Genomic DNA, 22,683 nt, shown 5'->3' on the forward strand with positions numbered 1-22,683 from the left:
CGGTCTGAAAAATAGGAGGAGAATGAAGCGGTGTTGAAACACATGAAGAGCCTGAAAAAGTGTGAACAATATGAAGAGCTTCAAAAGGTTCAAAAAAATGAGGAGCATGATACGGTCTGAAAAATAGGAGGAGCAATAAGCGGTCCTCAAAAACATGACGAGCCTGAAAAGGTGTGAAAAATATGAAGAGCTTCAAAAGGTGTCAAACATATGAGGAGCATGAAACGGTCTGAAAAATAGGATGAGAATGAAACGGTTCTTTAAAAGATGAAGAGCATGAAAAGGTGTGAAATATATGAAGAGCTTCAAAAGGTGTCAAAAATATGAGAAGCATGAAACGGTATGAAAAATAAGAGGAGCATGAAGCGGTGTTGAAAAACATGAAGAGCCTGAAAAGGTGTGAAGAATCTGAAGAGCTTCAAAACGTGTCAAAAATATGAGGAGCATGAAACAGTCTGAAAAATAGTAGGAGTATGAAACTGTGTTCAAAAACATGAAGAGCCTGAAAAGGAGTGCAAAATATGAAGAGCTTCAAAAGGTGTAAAATATACGAGGAGCATGAAACGGTCTGAAAAATAGGAGGGGCATGAAGCGGTGGTCAAAAATATGAAGAGCCTGAAAAGCTGTGAAAAATATGAAGAGCTTCAAAAGGTGTCAAACATATGAGGAGCATGAAACAGTGTGAAAAATAGGATGAGCATGAAACGGTTTTTTAAAAGAAGTAGGGCATGAAAAGGTGTGAAAAATATGAAGAGGTTCAAAATGTGTAAAAAATTTGAGGAGCAAGAAACGGTCTGAAAAATAGGAGGAGCATGAGGCGGTGTTTAAAAACATGAAGAGCCTGAAAAGGTGTGAAAAATATGAAGAGCTTCAAAAGGTGTCAAATATATGAGAAGCATGAAAGAGCCTGAAAAATTGGATAAGCATGAAACGGTTTTGAAAAAGATGAATAGAATGAAAAGGTGTGAAAATTATGAAGAGCTTCAAAAAGTGTCAAGAATATGAGAAGCATGAAATGACCGAAAAATAGGAGGAGCATGAAGAGGTGTTGAAAAACATGAAGAGCCGTAAAAGGTTTGAAATATATGAAGAGTTTCAAAGGTGTCAAAAATATGAGGAGAATGGAACGGTCTGAAAAATAGGAGGAGAATGAAGCAGTGTTGAAACACATGAAGAGCCTGAAAAACTCTGAAAAATCTGAAGAGCTTAATAAGGTGTCAAAATTATGAGGAGCATGAAACGGTCGGAAAAATAGGAGGAGCATGAAGCGGTCCTCAAAAACATGAAGAGCCTGAAAAGGTGTGAAAAATATGAAGAGCTTCAAAAGGGGTCAAACATATGAGGAGCATGAAACAGTCTGAAAAATAGGATGAGCATGAAACGGTTTTTTAAAAGATGAAGAGCATGAAAAGGTGTGAAAAATATGAAGAGCTTCAAAAAGTGTGAAATATAAGAGGAGCATGAAACGGTCTGAAAAATAGGAGTAGCAAGAAGCTGTGTTCAAAAACATGAGAGGCTGAAAAGGTGTGAAAAATATGAAGAGCTTCAAAAAGTGTGAAATACATGAGGAGCATGAAACGGTCTGAAAAATAGGAGGAGAATGAAGCGGTGTTGAAACACATGAAGAGCCTGAAAAAGTGTGAACAATATGAAGAGCTTCAAAAGGTTCAAAAAAATGAGGAGCATGATACGGTCTGAAAAATAGGAGGAGCAATAAGCGGTCCTCAAAAACATGACGAGCCTGAAAAGGTGTGAAAATTATGAAGAGCTTCAAAAGGTGTCAAACATATGAGGAGCATGAAACGGTCTGAAAAATAGGATGAGAATGAAACGGTTTTTTAAAAGATGAAGAGCATGAAAAGGTGTGAAATATATGAAGAGCTTCAAAAGGTGTCAAAAATATGAGAAGCATGAAACGGTATGAAAAATAAGAGGAGCATGAAGCGGTGTTGAAAAACATGAAGAGCCTGAAAAGGTGTGAAGAATCTGAAGAGCTTCAAAACGTGTCAAAAATATGAGGAGCATGAAACAGTCTGAAAAATAGTAGGAGTATGAAACTGTGTTCAAAAACATGAAGAGCCTGAAAAGGAGTGCAAAATATGAAGAGCTTCAAAAGGTGTAAAATATACGAGGAGCATGAAACGGTCTGAAAAATAGGAGGGGCATGAAGCGGTGGTCAAAAATATGAAGAGCCTGAAAAGCTGTGAAAAATATGAAGAGCTTCAAAAGGTGTCAAACATATGAGGAGCATGAAACAGTGTGAAAAATAGGATGAGCATGAAACGGTTTTTTAAAAGAAGTAGGGCATGAAAAGGTGTGAAAAATATGAAGAGGTTCAAAATGTGTAAAAAATTCGAGGAGCAAGAAACGGTCTGAAAAATAGGAGGAGCATGAGGCGGTGTTTAAAAACATGAAGAGCCTGAAAAGGTGTGAAAAATATGAAGAGCTTCAAAAGGTGTCAAATATATGAGAAGCATGAAAGAGCCTGAAAAATTGGATAAGCATGAAACGGTTTTGAAAAAGATGAATAGAATGAAAAGGTGTGAAAATTATGAAGAGCTTCAAAAAGTGTCAAGAATATGAGAAGCATGAAATGACCGAAAAATAGGAGGAGCATGAAGAGGTGTTGAAAAACATGAAGAGCCGTAAAAGGTTTGAAATATATGAAGAGTTTCAAAGGTGTCAAAAATATGAGGAGAATGGAACGGTCTGAAAAATAGGAGGAGAATGAAGCAGTGTTGAAACACATGAAGAGCCTGAAAAACTCTGAAAAATCTGAAGAGCTTAATAAGGTGTCAAAATTATGAGGAGCATGAAACGGTCGGAAAAATAGGAGGAGCATGAAGCGGTCCTCAAAAACATGAAGAGCCTGAAAAGGTGTGAAAAATATGAAGAGCTTCAAAAGGGGTCAAACATATGAGGAGCATGAAACAGTCTGAAAAATAGGATGAGCATGAAACGGTTTTTTAAAAGATGAAGAGCATGAAAAGGTGTGAAAAATATGAAGAGCTTCAAAAAGTGTGAAATATAAGAGGAGCATGAAACGGTCTGAAAAATAGGAGTAGCAAGAAGCTGTGTTCAAAAACATGAGAGGCTGAAAAGGTGTGAAAAATATGAAGAGCTTCAAAAAGTGTGAAATACATGAGGAGCATGAAACGGTCTTAAAAATAGGAGGAACATGAAGTGGTGTTCAAAAACATGAAGAGCCTGAAAAGGTGTGAAAAATATGAAGAGCTTCAAATGGTGTCAAAAATATGAGGAGCCTGAAACGGTCTGAAAAATAGGAGGAGCATGAAGCGGTGTTCAAAAAAAATGAAGAGCCTGAAAACTTGTGAAAAATATGAAGAGCTTCACAAGGTGTGAAAAATATGAACAGCTTCAAAAGGTGTCAAAAATGAGATGAGCATGAAGCAATCTGAAAAATAGGAGGAGCATGAAGTGGTGTTGAAAAACATGAAGAGCCTGAAAAGGTGTGAAATATATGAAGAGCTTCAAAATGTGTCAAAAATATGAGGATATGAGGAGTATGAAACGGTTTGAAAAGTAGGAGCAGCATGAAACGGTGTTTAATAACATCAAGAGCCTGAAAAGGTGTGAAAAATATGAAGAGCTTCAAATGGTGTCAAAAATATGAGGAGTATGAAACGGCCTGAAATATAGGAGGAGCATGAAGCGGTGTTGAAAAATTTGAAGAGCCTGAAAAGATGTGAAAAATATGAAGAGCTTCAAATGGTGTGAAATACATGAGGAGCATGAAGCGGTCTGAAAAATAGGAGGAGCATGAAGCGGTGTTGAAAAACATGAAGAGCCTGAAAAGGTGTGAAAAATATGAAGAGCTTCAAATGGTGTGAAAAATATGAGGAGCATGAAATGGTCTGAAAAATAGGAGGAGCATGAAGCGGTGTTCAAAAACATGAAAAAATATAAAAATAAATAAAAAAAAATACATAAAAAAAACATGAAGAGCCTGAAAACGTGTGAAAAATATGAAGAGCTTCAAAAGGTGTCAAGAATGAGATGAGCATGAAACGGTTTTAAAGATATTAGGAGCATGAAGTGGTGTTCAACAACATGACGAGCCTGAAAAGGTGTGAAAAATATGAAGAGCTTCTAAAGGTGTCAAAAATATGAGGAGCATGAAACGGTCTGAAAAATACGAGGAGCATGAAACTGTGTTCAATAATATGAAGAGCCTGAAAAGGTGTGAAAAATATGAAGAGCTTCAAAAGGTGTCAAAAATATGAGGAGGATGAAAAGGTCTGAAAAATAGGAGGAGAATGAAGCGGTGTTTAAAAACATGAAGAGCCTGAAAAGGTGTGACAAATATGAAGAGCTTCCAAAGGTGTCAAAAATATGAAGAGCATGAAACGATCTGAAAAATAGGAGGAGAATGAAGCGGTTTTCAAAAACAGGAAGAGCTTGAAAAGGTGTGGAAAATATGAAGAGCTTCAAAAGGTGTGAAATACATGAGGAGTATGAAACGGTCTGAAAAATAGGAGGAGCATGAAGCTGTGTTCAAAAACTTGAGGAGCCTGAAAAAGTGTGAAAAATATGAAGAGCTTCAAAAGGTGTGAAATACATGAGGAGCATGAAACGGTCTGAAAAATAGGAGGAGCATGAAGCGGTGTTCAAAAACATGAAGAGTCTGAAAAGGTGTAAAAATATGAAGAGCTTCAAAAGGTGGGAAAAATATGAGGAGCATGACACGGTCTGAAAAATAGGAGGAGCATGAACCGGTGTTGAAAAACATGAAGAGCCTGAAAAGTTGTGAAAAATATGAAGAGCTTCAAAAGGTTTCAAAAATATGAGGAGCATGTAACGGTCTGAAAAACAGGAGGAGCATGAAACGGTGTTCAAAAACTTGAAGAGCCTGAAAAGGTGTAAAAAATATGAAGAGCTTCAAATGGTGTCAAAAATATGAGGGGCATGAAACTGTCTGAAAAATAGGAGTAACATGAAGCAGTTTTCAAAAACATGTAGAGCCTGAAAAGGTGTGAAAAAAATGAAGAGCTTCAAAAGGTGGCAAAAATATGAGGAGCATGAAACGGTCTGAACAATAGGAGGAGCATGAAATGGTGTTGAAATACATGAAGTGCCTGAAATGGTGTGAAAAATATGAAGAGCTTTAAAACGTGTCAAAAATATGAGGAGCATGAAACGGTCTGAAAAATAGGAGGAGCATGAGGCGGTGTTGAAAAACATGTAGAGCCTGAAAACGTGTGAAAAATATGAAGATCTTTAAAAGGTGTGAAAAATATGAACAGCTTCAAAAGGTGTAAAAAATGAGATGAGCATGAAGCGATCTGAAAAATAGGAGGAGCATGAAGTGGTGTTAAAAAATATGAAGAGCCTGAAAATGTGTGAAAAATATGAAGAGCTTCAAAAGGTGTCAAAAATATGAGGAGCATGAAACGGTCTGAAAATTAGGAGGATCATGAAAAGGTGTTCAAAAACATGAAGAGCCTGAAAAGGTGTGAAAAATATGCAGAGCTTCAAAAGGTGTGAAATATATGAGGAGCATGAAACGGACTGAAAAATAGGAGGAGCATGAAGCCGTGTTCAAAAACATGAGAGCCTGAAAAGGTGTGAAAAATATGAAGAGCTTCAAAAGGTGTCAAAAATATGAGGAGCATGAAACGGTCTGAAAAATAGGAGGAGAATGAAGCGGTGTTGAAACACATGAAGAGCCTGAAAAAGTGTGAACAATATGAAGAGCTTCAAAAGGTTCAAAAAAATGAGGAGCATGATACGGTCTGAAAAATAGGAGGAGCAATAAGCGGTCCTCAAAAACATGACGAGCCTGAAAAGGTGTGAAAATTATGAAGAGCTTCAAAAGGTGTCAAACATATGAGGAGCATGAAACGGTCTGAAAAATAGGATGAGAATGAAACGGTTTTTTAAAAGATGAAGAGCATGAAAAGGTGTGAAATATATGAAGAGCTTCAAAAGGTGTCAAAAATATGAGAAGCATGAAACGGTATGAAAAATAAGAGGAGCATGAAGCGGTGTTGAAAAACATGAAGAGCCTGAAAAGGTGTGAAGAATCTGAAGAGCTTCAAAACGTGTCAAAAATATGAGGAGCATGAAACAGTCTAAAAAATAGTAGGAGTATGAAACTGTGTTCAAAAACATGAAGAGCCTGAAAAGGAGTGCAAAATATGAAGAGCTTCAAAAGGTGTAAAATATACGAGGAGCATGAAACGGTCTGAAAAATAGGAGGGGCATGAAGCGGTGGTCAAAAATATGAAGAGCCTGAAAAGCTGTGAAAAATATGAAGAGCTTCAAAAGGTGTCAAACATATGAGGAGCATGAAACAGTGTGAAAAATAGGATGAGCATGAAACGGTTTTTTAAAAGAAGTAGGGCATGAAAAGGTGTGAAAAATATGAAGAGGTTCAAAATGTGTAAAAAAATTTGAGGAGCAAGAAACGGTCTGAAAAATAGGAGGAGCATGAGGCGGTGTTTAAAAACATGAAGAGCCTGAAAAGGTGTGAAAAATATGAAGAGCTTCAAAAGGTGTCAAATATATGAGAAGCATGAAAGAGCCTGAAAAATTGGATAAGCATGAAACGGTTTTGAAAAAGATGAATAGAATGAAAAGGTGTGAAAATTATGAAGAGCTTCAAAAAGTGTCAAGAATATGAGAAGCATGAAATGACCGAAAAATAGGAGGAGCATGAAGAGGTGTTGAAAAACATGAAGAGCCGTAAAAGGTTTGAAATATATGAAGAGTTTCAAAGGTGTCAAAAATATGAGGAGAATGGAACGGTCTGAAAAATAGGAGGAGAATGAAGCAGTGTTGAAACACATGAAGAGCCTGAAAAACTCTGAAAAATCTGAAGAGCTTAATAAGGTGTCAAAATTATGAGGAGCATGAAACGGTCGGAAAAATAGGAGGAGCATGAAGCGGTCCTCAAAAACATGAAGAGCCTGAAAAGGTGTGAAAAATATGAAGAGCTTCAAAAGGGGTCAAACATATGAGGAGCATGAAACAGTCTGAAAAATAGGATGAGCATGAAACGGTTTTTTAAAAGATGAAGAGCATGAAAAGGTGTGAAAAATATGAAGAGCTTCAAAAAGTGTGAAATATAAGAGGAGCATGAAACGGTCTGAAAAATAGGAGTAGCAAGAAGCTGTGTTCAAAAACATGAGAGGCTGAAAAGGTGTGAAAAATATGAAGAGCTTCAAAAAGTGTGAAATACATGAGGAGCATGAAACGGTCTGAAAAATAGGAGGAGCATGAAGTGGTGTTCAAAAACATGAAGAGCCTGAAAAGGTGTGAAAAATATGAAGAGCTTCAAACGGTGTCAAAAATATGAGGAGCCTGAAACGGTCTGAAAAATAGGAGGAGCATGAAGAGGTGTTCAAAAACATGAAGAGCCTGAAAACTTGTGAAAAATATGAAGAGCTTCACAAGGTGTGAAAAATATGAACAGCTTCAAAAGGTGTCAAAAATGAGATGAGCATGAAGCAATCTGAAAAATAGGAGGAGCATGAAGTGGTGTTGAAAAACATGAAGAGCCTGAAAAGGTGTGAAATATATGAAGAGCTTCAAAATGTGTCAAAAATATGAGGATATGAGGAGTATGAAACGGTTTGAAAAGTAGGAGCAGCATGAAACGGTGTTTAATAACATCAAGAGCCTGAAAAGGTGTGAAAAATATGAAGAGCTTCAAATGGTGTCAAAAATATGAGGAGTATGAAACGGTCTGAAATATAGGAGGAGCATGAAGCGGTGTTGAAAAATTTGAAGAGCCTGAAAAGATGTGAAAAATATGAAGAGCTTCAAATGGTGTGAAATACATGAGGAGCATGAAGCGGTCTGAAAAATAGGAGGAGCATGAAGCGGTGTTGAAAAACATGAAGAGCCTGAAAAGGTGTGAAAAATATGAAGAGCTTCAAAAGGTGTCAAGAATGAGATGAGCATGAAACGGTTTTAAAGATATTAGGAGCATGAAGTGGTGTTCAATAATATGAAGAGCCTGAAAAGGTGTGAAAAATATGAAGAGCTTCAAAAGGTGTCAAAAATATGAGGAGCATGTAATGGTCTGAAAAATAGGAGAACCATGAAGTGGTGTTGAAAAACATGAAGAGCCTGAAAAGGTGTGAAAAATATGAAGAGCTTCAAAAGGTGTCAAAAATATGAGGAGGATGAAAAGGTCTGAAAAATAGGAGGAGAATGAAGCGGTGTTTAAAAACATGAAGAGCCTGAAAAGGTGTGACAAATATGAAGAGCTTCCAAAGGTGTCAAAAATATGAAGAGCATGAAACGATCTGAAAAATAGGAGGAGAATGAAGCGGTTTTCAAAAACAGGAAGAGCTTGAAAAGGTGTGGAAAATATGAAGAGCTTCAAAAGGTGTGAAATACATGAGGAGTATGAAACGGTCTGAAAAATAGGAGGAGCATGAAGCTGTGTTCAAAAACTTGAGGAGCCTGAAAAAGTGTGAAAAATATGAAGAGCTTCAAAAGGTGTGAAATACATGAGGAGCATGAAACGGTCTGAAAAATAGGAGGAGCATGAAGCGGTGTTCAAAAACATGAAGAGTCTGAAAAGGTGTAAAAATATGAAGAGCTTCAAAAGGTGGGAAAAATATGAGGAGCATGACACGGTCTGAAAAATAGGAGGAGCATGAACCGGTGTTGAAAAACATGAAGAGCCTGAAACGTTGTGAAAAATATGAAGAGCTTCAAAAGGTTTCAAAAATATGAGGAGCATGTAACGGTCTGAAAAATAGGAGGAGCATGAAGCGGTGTTCAAAACCATGAAGAGCCTGAAAAGTTGTGAAAAATATGAAGAGCTTCAAAACGTGTCAAAAATATGAGGAGGATGAAAAGGTCTGAAAAATAGGAGGAGCATGAAGCGGTGTTCAAAACATGAAGAGCCTGAAAAGGTGTAAAAAATATGAAGAGCTTCAAATGGTGTCAAAAATATGAGGGGCATGAAACTGTCTGAAAAATAGGAGTAACATGAAGCAGTTTTCAAAAACATGTAGAGCCTGAAAAGGTGTGAAAAAAATGAAGAGCTTCAAAAGGTGGCAAAAATATGATGAGCATGAAACGGTCTGAACAATAGGAGGAGCATGAAATGGTGTTGAAATACATGAAGTGCCTGAAATGGTGTGAAAAATATGAAGAGCTTTAAAACGTGTCAAAAATATGAGGAGCATGAAACGGTCTGAAAAATAGGAGGAGCATGAGGCGGTGTTGAAAAACATGTAGAGCCTGAAAACGTGTGAAAAATATGAAGATCTTTAAAAGGTGTGAAAAATATGAACAGCTTCAAAAGGTGTAAAAAATGAGATGAGCATGAAGCGATCTGAAAAATAGGAGGAGCAAGAAGTGGTGTTAAAAAATATGAAGAGCCTGAAAATGTGTGAAAAATATGAAGAGCTTCAAAAGGTGTCAAAAATATGAGGAGCATGAAACGGTCTGAAAATTAGGAGGATCATGAAAAGGTGTTCAAAAACATGAAGAGCCTGAAAAGGTGTGAAGAATATGCAGAGCTTCAAAAGGTGTGAAATATATGAGGAGCATGAAACGGACTGATAAATAGGAGGAGCATGAAGCTGTGTTCAAAAACATGAGAGCCTGAAAAGGTGTGAAAAATATGAAGAGCTTCAAAAGGTGTCAAAAATATGAGGAGCATGAAGCAGTCTGAAAAATAGGAGGAGCATGAAGCGGTCTGAAAAATAGGAGGAGCATGAAGCGGTCTGAAAAATAGGAGGAGCATGAAGCGGTGTTCAAAAACATGAAGAGCCTGAAAAGGTGTGAAATATATGAAGAGCTTCAAAAGGTGTGCAATACATGAGGACCATGAAACAACCTTAAAAACAGGACGAGCATGAAGCTGTGTTCAAAAACATGAGATTTTGAAAAGGTGTGAAAAATATGAAGAGCTTCAAAAGGTGTCAAAAATAGGAGGAGCATGAAGCGGTGTTCAAAAACATGAAGAGCCTGAAAAGGTGTGAAAAATATGAAGAACATCAAAAGGTGTCAAAAATATGAGGAGCATGAAACGGTCTGAAAATTAGGAGGAGCTAGAAGCGGTGTTGAAAAACCTGAAGAGCCTGAAAAGGTGTGAATAATATGAAGAGCTTCAAAAGGTGCCAAAATTATGAAGAGCATGAAACGGTCTGAAAAATAGGAGGAGCATGAAGCGGTGTTCAAAAACATGAAAACCCTGAAAAGGTGTGAAAAATATGAAGAGCTTCAAAAGGAGTCATATATATGAGGAGCATGAAACTATCTGAAAAATAGGAGGAGCATGAAGCGGTATTCAAAACATGAAGAGCCTGAAAAGCTGTGAAATTATGTGAAGCTTCAAAAGGTGTGAAAAATATGAGGAGCAGGAAACGGTCTGAAAAATAGTTGGAGCATGAAGCGGTTTTAAAGAACATGAAGAGCCTGAAAAGGTGTGAAGTATATGAAGAGCTTCAAAAGGTGTCAAAAATATGAGGAGCATGAAACGGTCTGAAAAATAGGAGTAGCATGAAACGGTGTTGAAATACATGAAGAGCCTGAAGAGGTGTGAAACATATGAAGAGCTTCAAATGGTGTCAAAAATATGAGGAGCATGAAACGGTGTGAAAAATAGGATGAGCATGAAGTTGTGTTGAAAAACATGAAGAACCTCAAAAGGTGTGAAAAATATGAAGAGCTTCAAAAGGTGTCATATATATGAGGAGCATGAAACGGTCCGAAAAATAGGAGGAGCATGAAGCGGTATTCAAAAACATGAAGAGCCAGAAAAGGTGTGAAAAATACGAAGAGCTTCAAAAGGTGTCAAAAATATAAGGAGCATGAAACGGTCTTAAAAATAGGAGGAGCATGAAGCGGTATTCAAAAACATGAAGATCCTGAAAAGCTGTGAAATTATGTCAAGCTTCAAAAGGTGTGGAAAATATGAGAAGCAGGAAACGGTCTGAAAAATAGTAGGAGCATGAAACGGTGTTAAAAAACATGAAGAGCTTCAAAAGGTGTGAAATATATGAAGAGCTACAAAAGGTGTCGAAAATATGAGGGGCATGAAACGGTCTGAAACATAGGAGGAGCATGAAACGTTGTTCAAAAACATGAAGAGCCTGAAATGGTGTGAAAAAATATGAGGAACTTCAAAAGGTGTCAAAAATATGAGGAGCATGAAACGCTCTGAAAAGGAGGAGGAGCATGAAACGGTGTTCAAAAACATGAAGAGCCTGAAATGGTGTGAAAAAATATGAGGAACTTCAAAAGGTGTCAAAAATATGAGGAGCATGAAAGGGTCTGAAAAATAGGAGCAGCATGAAACTGTGTTCAAAAACATGAAGAGTCTGAAAAGGTGTGAAATATATGAAGAGTTTCAAAAGGTGTCAAAAATATGAAGAGCATGAAACGGTCTGAAAAATACGAGGAGCATGAAGGGGCATTGAAAAACATGAAAAGCCTGAAAAGATGTGAAAAATATGAAGAGCTTCAATAGGTGTCAAAAATATGAAGAGCATGATATGGTCTGAAAAATATGAGGAGCATGTAACTGTGTTCAAAAACATGAAGAGCCTGAAAAGGTGTGAAATATATGAAGAGCTTCAAAAGGTGTCAAAAATATGAAGAGCATGAAACTGTCTGAAAAATAGGAGGAGCATGAAATCGTCTGATAAATAGGAGAAGCATGAAGCGGTGTTGAAAAACATGAAGAGCCTGAAAAGGTGTGAAATATATGAAGACTTTCAAAAGGTGTGAAAAATATGAAGAGCTTCAAAGGTGTCAAAAATGAGATGAGCATGAAACGGTCTGAAAAATAGGAGCATCATGAAGCGATGTTCAAAAATATGAAGAGCCTGAAAAGTTGTGAAAAATATGAAAAGCTTCAAAAGGTGTTAAAAATGAAACGAGCATGAAACGGTCTGAAAAATAGGAGGATCAAGAAACGGTGTTGAAAAACATGAAGAGCCTGAATACGTGTAAAATATGAAGAGCTACAAAAGGGGTCAAAAATATTAGGAGCATGAAACGGTCTGAAAAATAGGAGGAGAATGAAGGTGTGTTGAAAAACAAGAAGAGACTGAAAAGGTGTGAAATATATGAATAGCTTCAAAAGGTGTAACAAATATGAGGACCATGAAACAGTTTGAAAAATAAGAATAGCATGAAACGGTGTTCAAAAACATGAAGAGCCTGAAAAGGTGTGAAAAATATGAAGAGCTTCAAAACGTGTCAAATATATGAGGAGCATGAAACGGTCTGAAAAATAGGAGGAGCATGAAGCGGTGTTGAAAAACATGAAGAGCCTGAAAAGGTGTGAAAAATATTAAGAGCTTCAAAAGGTGTGAAATATATGAAGAACTTCAAAAGGTGTCAAAAATCGAAGAGCAGGAAATGGTCTGAAAAACAGGAGGAGCATGAAGTGGTGTTAAAAACATGAAGAGCCTGAAAAGGTGTGAAATATATGAAGAGCTTCAAAAGGTGTCAAAAATATGAGGAGAATGAAACGGTCTGAAAAATAGGAGGAGCATGAAGTGGTGTTGAGAAACATGAAGAGTCTGAAAAAGTGTGAAAAATATGAAGAGCTTCAAAAGGAGTCAAAAATATGAGGATCATGAAACGGTCTGAAAAAATAGGAGGAGCATGAAGCGGTGTTCAAAAACATGAAGAGCCTGAAAAGGTGTGAAAAATATGAAGAGCTTCAAAAGGTGTGAAATACACGGGGAGCATGAAACGGTCTGAATAATAGGAGAAGCATGAAGTGGTGTGGAAAAACATGAAGAGCCTGAAAAGGTGTGAAAAATATGAAGAGCTTCAAAAGGTGTGAAATAGATGAGGATCATGAAACGGTCTGAAAAATAGGAGGAGCATGAAACGGTGTTCAAAAAGAGGAAGAACCTGAAAATTTGTGAAAAATATCACAGCTTCAAAAGGTGTCAAAAATATGAGGAGAATGAAACCGTCTCAAAAATAGGAGGAGCATGAAGCTGTGTTGAAAAACATGAAGAGCCTGAAAAGGTTTGAAAAATATGAAGAGCTTCTAAAGGTATGAAAAATATGAGGAGCATGAAACGGTCTGAAAAATGGGAGGAGCATGAAGTGGTGTTGAAAAACATGAAGACCCTGAAGGTGTGAAAAATATGAAGAGCTTCAAAAGGTGTCAAAAATACGAGGAGCATGAAACGGTCTGAAAAATAGGAGGATCATGAAGCGGGGTTCAAAAACATGGAAAACCTGAAAAGGTGTGAAAAATATGAAGAGTTTCAAAAAGTGTCAAAAATATGAGGAGCAAGAAACGGTCTGAAATATAGGAGGAGCATGAAGCGGTGTTCAAAAACATGAAGAGCCTGAAAAGGTGTGAAAAATATGAAGAGCTTCAAAAGGTGTGAAATACATGAGGAGCATGAAACGGGCTGAAAAATAGGAGAAGCATGAAGTGGTGTGGAAAAACATGAAGAGCCTGAAATGGTGTGAAAAATACGAAGAGCTTCAAAAGGTGTGAAATACATGAGGAGCATGAAACTCTCTGAAAAATAAGAGGATCATGAAGCGGGGTTCAAAAACATGAGGAGCCTGAAAATTTGTGAAAAATATGAAACGCTTCAAAAGCTGTCAAAATGAGATGAGCATGAGAAGTTCTTAAAAATAGGAGGATCATAAAACGGTGCTGAAAAACCTGAAGAGCCTGAAAAAGTGTGAAAAATATGAAGAGCTTCAAAAGGTGTCAAATATGAGATGAGCATGAAACGGTCTGAAATATAAGAGGAGCATGAAGCGGTGTTCAAAAACAAGAAGAGCCTGAAAAGGTGTGAAAAATATGAAGAGCTTAAAAATGTGTCAAAAATATGAGGAGCATGAAACGGTCTGAAAAATAGGAGGAGCATGAAGTGGTGTTGAAAAAAATGAAAAGCCTTAAAAGGTGTGAAATATATGAAGAGCTTCAAAAGGTGTCAAAAATATGAGGAGAATGAAATGGTCTGCAAAATAGGAGAAGCATGAAATGGTGTTCAAAAACATGAGGAGCCTGAAAAGGTGTGAAAAACAAGAAGAGCCTGAAAAGGTGTGAAAAATATGAAGAGCTTCAAAAGGTGTCAAAAATATGAGGAGCATGAAACGGTCTGAAAAATAGGAGGAGCATGAAGCGGTGTTGAAAAACTTGAAGAGACTGAAAAGGTGTGAAAAATATGGAGAGCTTCAAAAGGTGTCAAAAATATGAGTAGCATGAAACGGTCTGAAAAATAGGAGGAGCATGAAACGGTGTTCAAAAATATGAAGAGCCTGAAAAGGTGTGAAAAATATGGAGAGCTTCAAAAGGTGTCAAAAATATGAGTAGCATGAAACGGTCTGAAAAATAGGAGGAGCATGAAACGGTGATCAAAAACATGAAGAGCCGGAAAAGGTGTGAAAAATATGAAGAGCATCAAAAGGTGTGAAAAATATGAAGAGCTTCAAAAGGTGTAAAAAATGAGATGAGCAATAAACCGTCTGAAAAATAGGAGGAGCATGAAGTGGTGTTGAAAAAAATGAAGAGCCTGAAAATGTGTGAAACATATGAAGAGCTTCAAAAGGTGTCAAAATTATGAGGAGCATTAAACGGCCTGAAAAATTGGAGGAGCATGAAGCGGTGTTCAAAAATATGAAGAGCCTGAAAAGGTGTGAAAAATATGGAGAGCTTCAAAAGGTGTCAAAAATATGAGTAGCATGAAACGGTCTGAAAAATAGGAGGAGCATGAAACGGTGATCAAAAACATGAAGAGCCGGAAAAGGTGTGAAAAATATGAAGAGCTTCAAAAGGTGTGAAACACATGAGGAGTTTGAAACGGGCTGAAAAATAGGAGAAGCATGAAGTGGTGTGGAAAAATATGAAGAGCCTGAAAAGGTGTGGAAAATATGAAGAGCTTCAAAAGGTGTGAAATACATGAGGAGCATGAAACTCTCTGAAAAATAGAAGGAGCCTGAAGCGGTGTTCAAAAACATGAAGTGCCTGAAAAGGTGTGAAAAATATGAAGAGCTTCAAACGGTGTCAAAAATATGAGGAGCATGAAACGGTCTGAAAAACAGGAGGAGCATGAAGCGGTGTTCAAAAACATGAAGAGCCTGAAAAGGTCTGAATAATATGAAGAGCTTGAAAAGGTGTGAAATATATGAAGAGCTTCAAAAGGTGTCAAAAATGAGATGAGCATGAAACGGTGTGAAAAATAGGAGGAGCATGAAGTGGTGTTGAAAAACACGAAGAGCCTCAAAACGTGTGAAAAAATATGAAGAGCTTCAAAATGTGTGAAAAATATGAAGAGATTCAAAAGGTGTCAAAAATGCGATGCGCATGAAACGGTCTGAAAAATAGGAGGAGCATGAAGTCTTGTTGAAAAAAAAGAAGAGCCTAAAAAGGTGTGAAATATATGAAGAGCTTCAAAAGGTGTCAAAATATGAAGAGCACGAAACGGTCTGAAAAATAGGAGGAGCATGAAGCGGTGTTGAAAAACATGAAGAGCGTAAAAAGGTGTGAAAAAAAATGAAGAGCTTCAAAAGGTGTAACAAATATGAGGACCATGAAACGGTATGAAAAATAGGAAGAGCATGAAACGGTGTTCAAAAACATGAAGAGCTTGAAAAGGTGTGAAAAATATGAAGAGCTTCAAAAGGTGTCAAAAATATGAAGAGCATGAAACGGTCTGAAAAATAGGAGGATCATGAAGCGGTGTTCAAAAACATGAAGAGCTTGAAAAGGTGTGAAAAATATGAAGAGCTTCAAAAGGTGTCAAAAATATGAGGAGCATGAAACGGTCTGAAAAATAGGAGGAGCCTGAAACTGTGATCAAAAACTTGAAGAGCCTGCAAAGGTGTGAAAAATAGGAAGAGCTTCAAAAGGTGTAAAATACATGAGGAGCATGAAACTCTCTGAAAAATAGGAGGAGCATGAAGATGTGCTCAAAAACATTAAGAGCCTGAAAAGTTGTGAAAAATATGAAGAGCTTCAAAAGGTGTCAAAAATATGAGGAGGATAAAACCGTCTGAAAAATAGGAGGAGCATGAAGCGGAGTTCAAATACATGAAGAGCCTGAAATGCTGTGAAAAATATGAAGAGCTTCAAAAGGTGTCAAAAATATGAGGAGCATGAAACGGTCTGTAAAATAGGAGGAGGTTGAAGCTGTGTTGAAAAACAAGAAGAGACTAAAAAGGTGTGGAAAATATGAAGAGCTTCAAAAGGTGTCAAAAATATGAGGAGGATAAAACCGTCTGAAAAATAGGACGAGCATGAAGCGGTGTTGAAAAACATGAAGAGCCTGAAAAGGTGTGAAAAATATGAAGAGCTTGAAACGGTCTGAAAAATAGGAGGATCAAGAAACGGTGTTGAAAAACATGAAGAGCCTGAATACGTGTAAAATATGAAGAGCTACAAAAGGTGTCAAAAATATGAGGAGCATGAAACGGTCTGTAAAATAGGAGGAGGTTGAAGCTGTGTTGAAAAACAAGAAGAGACTGAAAAGGTGTGGAAAATATGAAGAGCTTCAAAAGGTGTGAAAAATATGAAGAGCTTCAAAAGGTGTCAAAAATGAGATGAGCATGAAACGATCTGACAAATAGGACGAGCATGAAGTGGTGTTGAAAAAAAGGAAGAGCCTGAAAAGGTGTGAAATATATGAAGAGCTTCAAAAGGTGTCAAAAATAGGAGGAGAATGAAACGGTTTGAAACATAGGTGGAGCATGAAGGGGTGTTCAGAAATATGAAGAGCCTGAAAAGGTGTGAAAAATATGAAGAGCTTCAAAAGGTGTCAAAAATATGAGGAGCATGAAATGGTCTGAAAAATAGGAGGAGCATGAAATGCTGATCAAATACATGAAGGGCCTGAAAAGTTTTGAAAAATATAAAGAGCTTCAAAAGGTGTCAAAAATATGAGGAGCATAAAACGGTCTGAAAAATAGGAGGAGCATGAAGCGGAGTTCAAATACATGAAGAGCCTGAAATGCTGTGAAAAATATGAAGAGCTTCAAAAGGTGTAAAAAATATGAGGAGCATGAAAAGGTCTGAAAAATAGGACGAGCATGAAGCGGTGTAGAAAAACATGAAGAGCCTGAACAGGTGTGAAAAATATGAAGAGCTTCAAATATATGAGGCGCATGAAACGGTCTGAAAAATAGGAGGAGCATGAAGTGGTGTTGAAAAACATGAAGAGCCTGAAATGGTGTGAAATATATGAAGAGCTTCAAAATGTGTGAAAAATATGAAGAGCTTCAAAAGGTGTCAAAAATATGAGGAGCATGAAACGGTCTGAAAAATAGGAGGAGCCTGAAACTGTGATCAAAATCTTGAAGAGCCTGAAAAGGTGTGAAAAATAGGAAGAGCTTCAAAAGGTGTAAAATACATGAGGAGCATGAAACTCTCTGAAAAATAGGAGGAGCATGAAGATGTGCTCAAAAACATGAAGAACCTGAAAAGTGGTGAAAAATATGAAGACCTTCAAAAGGTGTCAAAAATATGAGGAGCATGAAAAGGTCTGAAAAATAGGACGAGCATGAAGCGGTGTTGAAAAACATGAAGAGCTTGAAAAGGTGTGAAAAATATGAAGAGCTTCAAAAGTTGTGAAAAATATAAAGAGCTTGAAACGGTCTGAAAAATAGGAGGATCAAGAAACGGTGTTGAAAAACATGAAGAGCCTGAATACGTGTAAAATATGAAGAGCTACAAAAGGTGTGAAAATTATGAGGAGCAGGAAACGGTCTGAAAGATAGGAGGATCATGAAGCGGTGTGGAAAAACATGAAGAGCCTGAAAAGGTGTGAAAAATATGAAGAGCTTCAAAAGGTGTGAAAAATATGAAGAGCTTCAAAAGGTGTCAAAATGCGATGAGAATGAAATGGTCTGAATAATAGGAGGAACATGAAGTGGTGTTGAAAAACATGAAGAACCTGAAAAGGTGTGAAAAATATGAAGAGCTTCAAAAGGTGTCAAAATTATGAGGAGCATGAAACGGTGTTCAAAAACATGAATAGCCTGAAAAGGTGTGAAAAATATGAAGAGCTTCAAAAGGTGTGAAAAATATGAAGAGCTTCAGAAGGTGTGAAAAATAGGAAGAGCTTCAAAAGGTGTCAAAAATATGAGAAGCATGAAACGATCGAAAATTGGAGGAGCATGAAGAGGTTTGAAAAACATGAAGAGCCTGAAAAGGTGTGAAAAATATGAAGAGCTTCAAAAGGTGTCAAAATTATGAGGAGCATGAAACGGTGTTCAAAAACATGAATAGCCTGAAAAGGTGTGAAAAATATGAAGAGCTTCAAAAGGTGTGAAAAATATGAAGAGCTTCAAAAGGTGTGAAAAATATGAAGAGCTTCAAAATGTGTGAAATACATGAGGAGCATGAAACGGTCAGAAAAATAGGAGGAGCATGAAGCAGTGTTGAAAAACATGAAGAACCTGAAAAGTTGTGAAAAATATGAAGAGCTTCAAAGTGTATGAAATACATGAGGAGCATGAAACGGTGTGAAAAATAGGAGGAGCATGAAGCGGTGTTGAAAAACATGAAGACACTTGAAATGTGTGAAATATATGAAGAGCTTCAAAAAGTGTGAAAAATATGAAGAGACTCAAAGGTGTCAAAAATATGAGGAGCAAGAAACGGACTGAAAATAGGAGGAGCATGAAACGGTGTTCAAAAACATGAAGAGCCTGAAAAGGTGTGAAAAATATGAAGAGCTTCAAAAGGTGTCAAAAATATGAGGAGCATGAAACGGTCTGAAAAATAGGAGGAGCGTTGTAGCGTTGGACAAAAATTTGAAGAGCCTTAAATGGTGTGAAATATATGAAGAGCTTCAAAAGGTGTGAAATACATGAGGAGCATGAAACGGTCTGAAAAATAGGAGGAGCATGAAGCGGTGTTGAAAAACATGAAGAGCCTGAAAAGGTGTGGAAAATATGATGAGCTTCACAAAATGTGTAAAATATGAGGAGCATGAAACTGTCTGAAAAATAGGAGGAGCATGAAGCCGTCTTGAAAAACATGAAGAGCCTGAAAGGGTGTAAAAAATATGAAGAGCTTCAAAAGTTTGGAAATACATGAGGAGCATGAAATGGTCTGAAAAATAGGAGGAGCATGAAGCGGTGTTCAAAAACATAAAGAGCCTGAAAAGGTGGGTAAAATATGAAGAGCTTCAAAAGGTGTCAAAAATATGAGGAGCATGAAACGGTCTGAAAAATAGGAGGAGCATTAAACGGTGTTCAAAAACATGAAGAACGTGAAATGGTGTGAAAAATATGAAGAGCTTCAAAAGGTTGGAAATACATGTGGAGCATGAAACGGTCTGAAAAATAGGAGGAGCATGAAGCGGTGTTGAAAAACATGAACAGCTGAAAAGGTGGGTAAAATATGAAGAGCTTTAAAAGGTGTCAAAAATATGAAGAGCATGAAACGGTCTGAAAAATAGGAGGAGCAAGAAACGGAGTTCAAAAACATGAAGAGCCAGAAAAGGTGTGAAAAATATGAAGAGCTTCAAATGTGGTCAAAAATATGAGGAGCACGAATGGTCTGAAAAATAGGAGGAGCATGAAGCGGTGTTCAAAAACATGAAGAGCGTGAAATGGTGTGAAAAATATGAAGAGCTTGAAAAGGTGTGAAAATTATGAGGAGCATGAAACGTTCTGAAAAATAGGAGGAGCATGAAACGGTCTGAAAAATGGGAGGAGCATGAAGCGGTGTTGACAAACATGAAGAGCCTGAAAACGTGTGAAAAACATGAAGAGCTTAAAATTTGTGAGAAATATGAAGAGCTTCAAAAGGTGTCAAAAATGAGACGAGCATGAAACGGTCTGGAAAGTACGATGAGCATGAAGCGGTGTAGAAAAACATGAAGAGCCAGAAAAGGTGTGAAAAATATGAAGAGCTTTAAAAAGTGTCAAAAATATGAAGAGCATGAAACGGTCTGAAAAATAGGAGGAGCATGAAGTGGTGTGAAACACATGAAGAGCCTAAAAAGGTGTGAAAAATATGAAGAGCTTAAAAAGGTTGGAAATACATGGAGAGCATGAAACGTTCTGAAAAATAAGAGGAGCATGAAGCCTGTTGAAAAACATGAAGAGCCTGAAAAGGTGGGTAAAATATGAAGAGCTTCAAAAGGTGTCAAAAATATGAGGAGCATGAAACGGTCTGAAAAATAGGAGGAGCATTAAACGGTGTTCAAAAACATGAAGAGCCTGAAATGGTGTGAAAAATATGAAGAGATTCAAAAGGTGTGAAAACTATGAGGAGCGTGAAACGGTCTGAAAAATAGGTGGAGCATGAAGCGGTGTTGAAAAACATGAAGAGCCTGAAAAGGTGGGTAAAATATGAAGAGCTTCAAAAGATGTCAAATATATGAGGAGCATGAAACGGTCTGAAAAATAGGAGGAGCATTAAACGGTGTTCAAAAACATGAAGAGCCTGAAATGGTGTGAAAAATATGAAGAGCTTGAAAAGGTGTGAAAATTATGAGGAGCATGAAACGGTCTGAAAAATAGGAGGAGCATGAAGCGGGGTTCAAAAATATGAAGAGCCTGAAAAGGTTTGAAAAATATGAAGAGCTTCAAAAGGTTGGAAATACATGTGGAGCATGAAACGGTCTGAAAAATAGGAGGAGCATGAAGCGGTGTTGAAAAACATGAACAGCTGAAAAGGTGGGTAAAATATGAAGAGCTTTAAAAGGTGTCAAAAATATGAAGAGCATGAAACGGTCTGAAAAATAGGAGGAGCATTAAACGGTGTTCAAAAACATGAAGAGCCTGAAATGGTGTGAAAAATATGAAGAGCTTCAAAAGGTGTCAAAAATAGGAGGAGCATGAAACGGTCTGAAATATAGGAGGAGCATGAAGCGGTGTTCAAAAACATGAAGAGCGTGAAATGGTGTGAAAAATATGAAGAGCTCAAAAGGTGTCAAAAATATGAGGAGCATGAAACGTTCTGAAAAACAGGAGGAGCATGAAACGGTCTGAAAAATGGGAGGAGCATGAAGCGGTGTTGAAAAACATGAAGAGCCTGAAAACGTGTGAAAAACATGAAGAGCTTAAAAGTTGTGAGAAATATGAAGAGCTTCAAAAGGTATCAAAAATGAGACGAGCATGAAACGGTCTGGAAAGTAGGACGAGCATGAAGCCGTGTTGAAAAACATGAAGAGCCAGAAAAGGTGTGAAAAATATGAAGAGATTCAAAAAGTGTCAAAAATATGAAGAGCATGAAACGGTCGGAAAAATAGGAGGAGCATGAAGTGGTGTGAAAAACATGAAGAGCCTAAAAAAGGTGTGAAAAATATGAAGAGCTTCAAAACGTGTCAAAAATATGAGGAGCATGAAACGGTCTGAAAAACAGGAGGATCATGAAGCCGTGTTGAAAAACATGGGGAGCCGGACAAGGTGTGAAAAATATGAACAGCTTCAAAAGGTGTCAAAAATATGAGGAGCATGAAACGGTCTGAAAAATAGGAGGAGCATGAAGCGGTGTTGAAAAACATGAAGAGCATCAAAAGCTGTGAAGAATATGAAGAGCTTCAAATCGTGTCAAAAATATGAGGAGAAAGAAACGGTCTGAAAAATAGGAGGAGCATGAAGCGGTGTTGAAAAACATGAAGAGCCTGAAATGGTGTGAAAAATACGAAGAGCTTCAAAAGTAGGCAAAAATATGAAGAGCATGAAAAGGTCAGAAAAATAGGAGGAGCATGAAACTGTGTTCAAAAACATGAAGAGTCTGAAAAGGTGTGAAATATATGAAGAGTTTCAAAGGTGTCAAAAATATGAAGAGCATGAAACGGTCTGAAAAATAGGAGGAGCATGAAATGGTCTGATAAATAGGAGGAGCATGAAGCGGTGTTGAAAAACATGAAGAGCATGAAAAGGTGTGAAATATATGAAGAACTTAAAAGAAGTCAAAAATATGAGATGCATGAAACGGTCTGAAAAATAGAAGGAACATGAAGCGGTGTTGAAAAACGTGAAGAGCCTGAAAAGGTGTGAAAAATATGAAGAGCTTTAAAAGGTGTAAAAAATATGAGGAGCATGAAACGGTTTGAAAAATAGGAGGAGCATGAAGCGGTGTTGAAAAACATGAAGAGCCTGAAAAGGTGTGAATAATATGAAGAGCTTCAAAAGGTGCCAAAATTATGAAGAGCATGAAACGGTCTGAAAAATAGGAGGAGCATGAAGCGGTGTTCAAAAACATGAAAACCCTGAAAAGGTGTGAAAAATATGAAGAGCTTCAAAAGGTGTCATATATATGAGGAGCATGAAACTATCTGAAAAATAGGAGGAGCATGAAGCGGTATTCAAAACATGAAGAGCCTGAAAAGCTATGAAATTATGTGAAGCTTCAAAAGGTGTGAAAAATATGAGGAGCATGAAACGGTCTGAAAAATAGGAGGAGCATGAAGCGGTGTTGAAAAACATGAAGAGCCTGAAAATATGTGAAAAATATGAGGAGCTTTAAAAGTTGTCAAAAATATGAGGAGAATGAAATGGTCTGAAAAATCGGAGGAGCAAGAAACGGAGTTCAAAAACATGAAGAGCCTGAAAAGGTGTGAAAAATATGAAGAGCTTCAAAAGGTGTCATATATATGAGGAGCATGAAACGGTCCGAAAAATAGGAGGAGCATGAAGCGGTATTCAAAAACATGAAGAGCCAGAAAAGGTGTGAAAAATACGAAGAGCTTCAAAAGGTGTCAAAAATATAAGGAGCATGAAACGGTCTGAAAAATAGGAGGAGCATGA

Source organism: Dama dama, chromosome X, assembly GCF_033118175.1.
Source record: "Dama dama isolate Ldn47 chromosome X, ASM3311817v1, whole genome shotgun sequence".
NCBI lineage: Eukaryota > Metazoa > Chordata > Mammalia > Artiodactyla > Cervidae > Dama > Dama dama.